The sequence below is a fragment of the Zalophus californianus genome, chromosome 10, assembly GCF_009762305.2.
Source record: "Zalophus californianus isolate mZalCal1 chromosome 10, mZalCal1.pri.v2, whole genome shotgun sequence".
NCBI classification, from domain to species: Eukaryota; Metazoa; Chordata; class Mammalia; order Carnivora; family Otariidae; genus Zalophus; species Zalophus californianus.
The window spans coordinates 39,157,726-39,166,285 of NC_045604.1; the positions used below are offsets into that span (position 1 = coordinate 39,157,726).

Consider the following 8,560-nt stretch of genomic DNA (forward strand, 5'->3'; position numbering starts at 1 on the left):
GCACATTGTAATGATGACTCTGACTTCTAATTATAGGAATACTTCGAGATATTGTGGATTTGGTTCTAGACCCCTGCAATAAAGTGAATGTCACAACAAAGCGAGTCAAATGAATTTTTGCATTAAAAAAGTACGTATAAAAGTTATGTTTACTCTATACTATATGTAGCCTATTAAGTGTATAATAGCATTATGTCTAAAAAAAACAATGCACAAACCTTAATTTAAAATAGTTTATTGCTAAAAAATGATAACCATCATCTGAGCTTGCAATGAGTCATAATTTCCTTGCTGGTGGAGGTCTTGTCTCCATGTTGGTGGCTGCTGACTGTTCAGGATTGTGGCTGCTGAAGCCTGGGGTGGCTGTGGCAATTTCTTAAAATAAGACAACAGTGAAGTTTGCTGCAACCATTGACTCTTCCTTCCATGAATAATTTGTAGCATACGATGCTGTTTGATGGGAATTTATCCACAGGAGAATTTCTTACAGAATTGGAATCCATCCTCTCAAACTCTACAGATCCTTATTCAGCTAAGTTGGTGTAATAGTCTAAACCCTGGGTTGTCATTTCAACAGTCTTTTTTTTTTTTAAGATTTCATTTATTTATTGGACAGAGAGAGAGATAGCGAGAGCAGGAACACAAGCAGGGGGAGTGGGAGAGGGAGAAGCAGGCTTCCTGCCGAGCAGGGAGCCCGATGCGGGGCTCGATCCCAGGACCCTGGGATCATGACCTGAGCCGAAGGCAGACGCTTAACAACTGAGCCACCCGGGTGCCCCTCATTTCAACAGTCTTTACAGCACCTTCCCCAGGAGTAGATTCCATCTCAAGAAACCACTTTCTTTGCTCATCCATAAGAAAGCAACTCCTCATCCGTTGAAGTTTTATCACAAGATGTAATAATTCAGTCCATCTTCAGGGTCCACTTCTCATTCTAGTTCTCTGTCTATTTCCACCACATCTGCAGTTACTTCCTCCACCGAAGTCTTGAACCCCTCAAAGTCATCCATGATGTTGGAATCAACTTCTTCCAAACTCCTGTTCATGTTGATATTTGGACTTCTTCCCATGAATCATGAATGTTCTCAATGGCATCTAGAAAGGTAAGTCCTTTCTGGAAGGTTTTCAACTTACTTTGCCCACATCCATCAGAGGAATCACTATCTATGGCAGCTACAGCCTTATGAAATGTATTTCTTAAATAGTAAGACTTGAAAGCCAAGTCTTATTAAATTACTGCTTGATCCATGAGCTGCAGCATGGATGTTGTGCTAGCAGGCATGAAAACAACACTAATCTTGCTATCCATCTCCATCAGAGCTCTTGGGTGAGCAGGAGCAGTATCAATGAGCAGTAACATTTTGAAAGGAATCTTTTTTTTTTTTGAGTAGTGGGTCTCAACAGTGGGCTTAAAATATTCAGTAAACCATGTTGCAAACAGATGTGCTGCTATACGGACTTTGTTATTTCATTGATGGAGCACAGGCAGAGTAGATTTAGCATCATTCTGAAGGGCCCTAGGATTCTCAGAATAGTAAATAAGCACTGGCTTTAAGAGAAAGTCACCAGCTGTATTAGCTCCTAACAAGAGAGTCAACCTATACTTTGAAGCTTTGAAGCCAGGCACTGTCTTCTCGTTAGCTCTGAAAGCCCTAGATGGTATCTTGTTCCAAGAAGAGGCTGTTTCATCCACGTTGAAAATCTGTTGTTTAGTGTAGCGCCCTTCAGGAATTCTCTTAGCTAGATCTTCTGGATGACTTGCTGCAACTTCTCCATCAGCACTTGACGCTTCACCTTGCACCGTTATGTTATGGAGATGGCTTCTTTCCTTAAACTTCATGAACCAACGTCGGCTAGCTTCAGACTTTTCTTCTGCACCTTCCTCACCTCGGTCGGTCTGCATAGAACTGAAGAGAGTTAAGGCCTTGCTCTGGATTAGGCTTTGGCTTAAAGGAAGGTTATGGCTGGTTTGATCTTCATTCCAGACCACTAGAATTTTCTCCATATCAGCAACAAGGGTATTTCCCTTTCTGTTCACTGGAGCAGCACTTTTAATTTCCTCCAAGAACTTGTCCTTTGCATTCACAACCTGGCTAACTGTTTGGCACAAGAGGCCTAGCTCTCAGCCCATCCCCGCTTTCAACATGCCTTCTTCACTAAGCTTCATCATTTCTAGTTTTTTATTTAAAGTGAGAGACCTGCGAATCTGCCTTGCACTTGAACACTTAGAGGTCATTGCAGGGTTACTAACTGGCCTAATTTCAATATTGTTGTGTCTCAGAGACTAGGGAGCTCTGAGGGGGTGGGGGGATCAGTCAGGACACACACACAACATTTATTGATTGAATTCTGTAGGCATGGTTCATGGCATCCCAAAACAGTTACAATAGTAACATCTAAGACCACTGATCACAGATCATTGAAACAAAGAAAATAATAATGAAAAAGTTTGAAATACTGCAAGAATGACCAAAATGTAATGCAGAGACATGAAGTGAGTGAATACTGTTGGAAAACTGGTCTGATAGCCTTGTTCAATGCAAGTTTGCCAGAAACCTTCAATTTAAAAAAAAAAAATGCAGTATCTGGGAAGCACAACAAAGGGAAGAATAATAAAAAAGAGGTATGCCTCTATCAAAGGGGAAGACTAAATAAAAAAACTTCAGCCGTGGGTTAAACATTGCCTTAGAGACATTTATTAAGAAGCAATATCTAGAAGAAGATTCATTTCTTTAACATCATTCTATTTTGTATAGGAATTGTGGCATGAATTGCAACTGAATAGCTTCTCTTGGCTCAACAGGATTCATACTTGGTGGGATGATTTACGTTATTCTTAGGGTATGCAACAACAGATTAGATTAACCATATGAAATTACTGATATTTAACTCTTTTTGCCCTACAAAAACAGCAGTTTCATATGGCCCAACTTAACAGAATGCTGTTTGCCGAGGAGCTGAATCAGACACTCATAGTTGAACTACTTGAAAACTTGCCCATGAAACTAACCTTTGTGGACTTTTCCCCATTTCTTTAGATACTATAGAAGGTCAAATTCAAAATTCCTATAGAGAAAGCACAAACTGAAATTAACAAAATTATGTAACTAGTGTAATATTGCAGAGATCCTCTTTATCTGGCTTTGTTGCTCATAAATACAAAATCCCTGTTGCAGAGTTGTCTGCCTTTACTTGTTGAAAGCCAATAAGAATCATAATCCTCCTTCTCTGTCTTGATGCCACATGAGCATGGCTCAGGTGTGTGAGGTGATAAATACAGCCACACCCAGCTAGACGCAGAGCTATCTCATTAGCAAATCTGAAGTCTAGTCTCACTGACTTTGCACAAAAATTTCTGTAATCACCACTTAGAAGCCTTGCCAAAGACAGGTCATGAAAACCCTATGCAGTTCAATTTTAACCTTTTTTTTATAAGGATTTGGATAGCTTACAAGTAAAAGTGATAATGTCTGTGTATGTGCACTGTAGGTAAGCAGTGCCAAAAACAGTGAGATCTGGAAAACACCTATAGTGGCCCTTTCTTAGTAGCTGAAATTCCCATCATTCAGCACTCCTTAATTAACATTTGGAGGGCTTCATAAAAATTCAGGTATGCCATATGCAAGAGATACCATATAACTTTATTTTTTTTTATTTTTACTGTTTTTATTTATTTATTTATTTTTAGTTTTTATTTTAATTCCAGTTAGTTAACATATGGTGTTATATTAGTTTCAGATGTACAATATAGTGATTCAACACTTCCTTACATCACCCTGGATAGCACATAAATTTATAACTAGACATATACTTAGACCTTAGTGTGAGTTGTTTAGAATATCAGCTATTTTGATAATCTGGTATGATAGCACACAATATAAGGGAAGGTAAGTAGGCAGGGAACATAAAGGTCTCTATCATCGGACAAGTTTAACTGGTATATCACCATGGAGGACCTATGGCCATGGGGTGAGGGCAGAGGGCCAAAGAAGAAGTGATTCCAAAATGGCGGATGCTCAACAAAGATTGTCCCCCATCATAATTTTCATAATGTTCTACCCTTTCTTATAGAGCAGAGTGCCTGCTTTATAAAAGCAGTATATATCAGAGGGAAGAATCTTCTGAGCCATCCTGACGCAGTGTGGCTAGTATATAGTGAAGGCTCCATGGTAATTACTAATCAAAAAATTCCTGGGGCATGCTGACACCACCACACAAAGGGAACACTTGAAAACCTCTCCTCAGATAAGGATCAAGGGTCCCAGGTTATTCTTATTTGCATTAAAGTGACTCTTCTAGTGATGCTTTTGGAGTTCAGTTGATGAAGGAATAGACTCAGCCTAGTGGAAAATTATGCCCAGAGAGCTGCCTGCAGTGACAAGGTACAGACCACCACAAACTCAGGCTTTCTCATAGACCTCCCCTTTCTGTGAAGTCCTAACTTGGCTACTGCTTGACAGAATGGTAGTGGAAAGTATTAGAACTGGGGAGGGGGGAGCAGGGCAGGGAAGAGCTCTCCAGCCTTCTTCAGCCAAGCTTCAGGGATGGCTGAGGAGAAGAGGGAAGACCAGATGACACAGCTCGGAGCTGTGTTTTAGATTCACAGAACCCCAGAGTGCGAAACTGTGGCCCAGAAAAAAGTCATGGCCATTTTTCTTTGTTTCCTCTGTGATAGAGACACGGCAGTCCTTTGACCCCACTAAATACTCAACGCCTAAGGGCAACTCAAGACACTCCTTATATAATCACATGTTCATGGCAATAATCTTGAAATGAAACTCAAGAAGTGATACTGGGGGCCGGGGCCGGAAAGCTGCACCCCACTGGTAAACCAGAGCACTGGGTTCTCATATAGCCTCCAGTAAACCAGGTGTTATACCCTCATTGTCCCTCCTAGGAAAATGAACATCATTTCAGATGTTCCTACTCAAATCCAGGATCATTCACTTGTTAGACTAACATTTATGAGGTTTCTAATAGCCCTCACTCACCGATGAAGCCCTGAGGTAATGGCCCTTCCAAGCTGTCTGGAAGGGCTTCTCTTTGTCTCTTCTACTCTCCATCCTCCACCTCTTGGCTCTGAGATTTTTACACTCATTCATCGTAGGCTGCCTCTATTTCAGAAGAGATTCTGTGGCCTTTATCAACATACAATTAATTTATATGGAAGTGTGGTAAACAACTTAGGCTCCAAGGGGAGGATCCGCCTGGCCCTCCCACACCCCAGCACCACTCTATACAGAAACATCATGAAGTTCCAGAGCTAAAGGACTCTGCAGACAGGAGGACTCAAGCGGTAGGAGGCCGTACACAGGCAGCATGCTGAGCCCCAAGCTCTAAGTCTACCTCAGTCCCTGGAGGTGTGAGAGTCAGGGCAGCCTGCTACTGAGGGAGTGGGAAGCTTTTTAAGCTCACTCACGTTATATTCATTTTTAGAACATACCCCAGGACTGTCCTTAGAAAGGCTCGTTCATTCTCTGGGTTTGCCTCCAAAGTATAGATCAAATCACCATTCCTTCTTTTAGGGGAAGAATGTTAAATTCACCCAAGATGAGTTTAAATAAATTAAAGTGTGATCGGTTGGTAATGGTTTCGTAGGCCAAAGCCAAGGATGTTTGCCCCAATACTGGAACAGTGCGAGACAGCCCTGAGGTCCCAGAACTGTAAGAGCATCACTCCTACTGCTGTTCAAGGCCACTGCCTTACTGTGTTTTTACAAGTCTCTTCATCTCACTAAAAGCATTCTCCTTTAAGGACAGAGATTGATTTATTTACCTGGATATCTCTCCAGAGTTCCTGGTCTACCTCCAAGAGAGTCTTCAAAACTTTGTAAAATCAAATGAAAATAGATCCTCAACAATGAACATCTTCTTACTAGTGAAAATCTATTCTTAATAGTGCATTTCTAAAGGACTTGCTTCCAGGTAGCCCTGCTTGTAGACACGCATATCCACAATAGGACGACTTCAGAAAAGTGAAAGGCAATTTTCAGTGTCACTGCCTTCCTCGTATAGACTTTCTAAAGATAAGGACCGGATATTTTCTGTGCTCCATAGTTGGTATGCTACCTACTTTATAGGACTATCCATTAATTCCACAAATATTTATTTAGTGCCTTTGTGGAGCTGGGGAGATAGCCATCATTAACAAAGCCTCCACTCACATTGCATTCTCGTGTGTGGTGGGGAGGTGGGGGAGTGGGAAAGAGTCAAGGAAGCAAATAAGAAAATCGCAGATACTATAGAGTCTTAAAAAAAAGAAAACGATGCATAGAGAGCAGATGGGTGGAGAATGCCACTTCATACTGGGGTTCAGAAAAGGCTTCTCAAAATCAAAATTTAAAAATGTATGGGGTGGGGGCGCCTGGGTGGCTCAGTCATTAAGCATCTGCCTTTGGCTCAGGTCATGATCCCAGGGTCTTGGGATCGAGCCCCACATCGGGCTCCCTGCTCAGCGGGAAGCCTGCTTCTCCTTCTCCGCTCCCCCTGCTTGTGTTCCCTCTTTTGCTGTGTCACTCTCTGTCAAATAAATAAATAAAATCTTTAAAAAAAAATGTATGGGGTGTCCACATGTCCAGAAGGATCTAGCCACATGAGCGTCAGGAGCAGAAGCATCCTGGCATCACAAGAATAGGCAACAGCCAATGTGCCACAGGAGGCACAAGCTTGGAATGTTGAGGGCCAAAAAGAAATCTAGTATGGCCAAAGCATCACGCATGACAAGGAAAAGTCCAGGAGAGGAGGTCAGAGAAGTAGGCAGGAGCCACATCATGGGAAGTGTTGAGGGTCTTGAATGGAGTTTGGATGTTTGCAAAGGCAATAAAAGCCCGCAGACGTCTTAGGGAGGAAAGTGACAGGATCTTGATTTATGTTTTTAAAGACCACCCCAATAGCTATGTGGGGAATCACGGGTGGGTAAGAAGAGAAACCGAGAGACTCATTAGAGGGTTACTGCGGCAGTCCTCCCAAAAGACAGCTCTGCCTGGGCGTGCAGACAGTCCTTAGGCAGTGCAGGGAAAGGCTTTCTGCACAGAGGAACAACATGAGCAGAAGCAGGAATGCATGGAAGACGTCCGCAAGTTCAGTGAGCCAGAGAGGTCAGTATATTTGAAAAAAAGAAAAGAAAATGGTATCAAGACAGAAAAAATACATACATATATTCATAAGGGAACCAAAATATGCCAAATACATAGGCGTCAACAAGGAAGTAAAAAATGAGAAGCATTTATAAAAAATAACATAAACAGAACAAAGGGATATAGGAAACAACTAGAATAAATGCAGACAGGGCCCGCACACTTGGGTTGGCAGGTTCAATGAAGTAAAGATGTCAATTCTCCCCCAAGCTCTGTAATATAATGCAATGCCAATCAAATTCCAAAGTGTGTTCTTGGATGGGTAACTTGGCAAAAATGTTCTCAACTTTGTGTGGAAGAATGTGTGTGTGAGAATCCTGGAGAAGCACTAACTGTGTTACCAACCCTGGCATGTGTTCACAAGGGCGTGAGGAGTCCAGAGACTCCATCACCGCCGTCCCTTCCAGCTGAGGTTGTCAGCTAAAGGGCAACTGTCCTCTTACACTTAACCCTGCCGCAGGATTTTTCAAACTTTTTTGACTGACCCATGTAAAGAAATAGGATTTATATGAGGATGCACATTTATTATTGGAACAAAAATTCCATAAATAATGCATACCCTTACATGTGACTCACATTTATGTTTTTTATTCAATATTGTTCTATTCTGTGCAACTCTACTGGGCTAAGAAATAATACGCAGTCAGAACCCTCCAAATTGATTTCACGATTCCCTCATGTGTCGGGACCCACAGTTTTAAAAACACTGCCCTTAGGGCATCGGCTCTGCTGCCTGGTCCCATAAGGTGATCTCATTCCCAAGCCCATCTCACTGGCCAAGCAGCCACGGCCCCTGTAGCTGAAGATCTCACTTGCTTTGCTTAAATAGGAGATTCAGAAAGTGCTTCCTTTAGATTTCCTTCTAGCCAGAGAATTGTGAGAACAAGCAAATCTCCACTGACTGCGAAGCAAGGAAAGAAAAGTGAAATTTATGGTTTTTTCATTTGTTTGTTTGATATAGTGATGATTATGATTAAATAAAGCTCTCAGCCGTTCCTTGCAGGGGACCCCAGTTCTCATCTCTGCGTGCTAGCTTTTCTCATCCATTTGGTAGGCCATTCAGCTCTTCTATTCCATCAGGCCAGTTTTTAAAAAATGAAAGGATTTAAGAACATATTCAACGTCTTTGCACGGAAGACAGTAACCTTCTAATGCAAGATGTTTGTTTTTAAATGTGCAGAGCTAAAGTAACCTCTAAAAAAAAAAAAAAATCCAAGCTACAACTCTGTTCTCTCTCTATAAAAATTTAAAATCACATTGATTACCCATCTGGCATATCTCTTAATTATGCATCTCTTAGTGGACTAATACTCCCTTCAGAAGCAAAACAGTAAATATACAAAGCGAAACATGATTAATAATTTCTTTTTGTTCTGTTTTTCAGGACAAGTCCCTGCTCATTCATGCTCTCCACCGAAAATGTTT

At 41.5% G+C, this 8,560-nt stretch overlaps 1 pseudogene; it reads right to left on the bottom strand.

The window, feature by feature from the left end:
• Positions 1-277: 277 nt before the first annotated feature.
• LOC113932248 lies at positions 278-2,236 on the bottom strand (annotated as a pseudogene).
• Between the last annotated feature and the right edge of the window lie 6,324 nt (positions 2,237-8,560).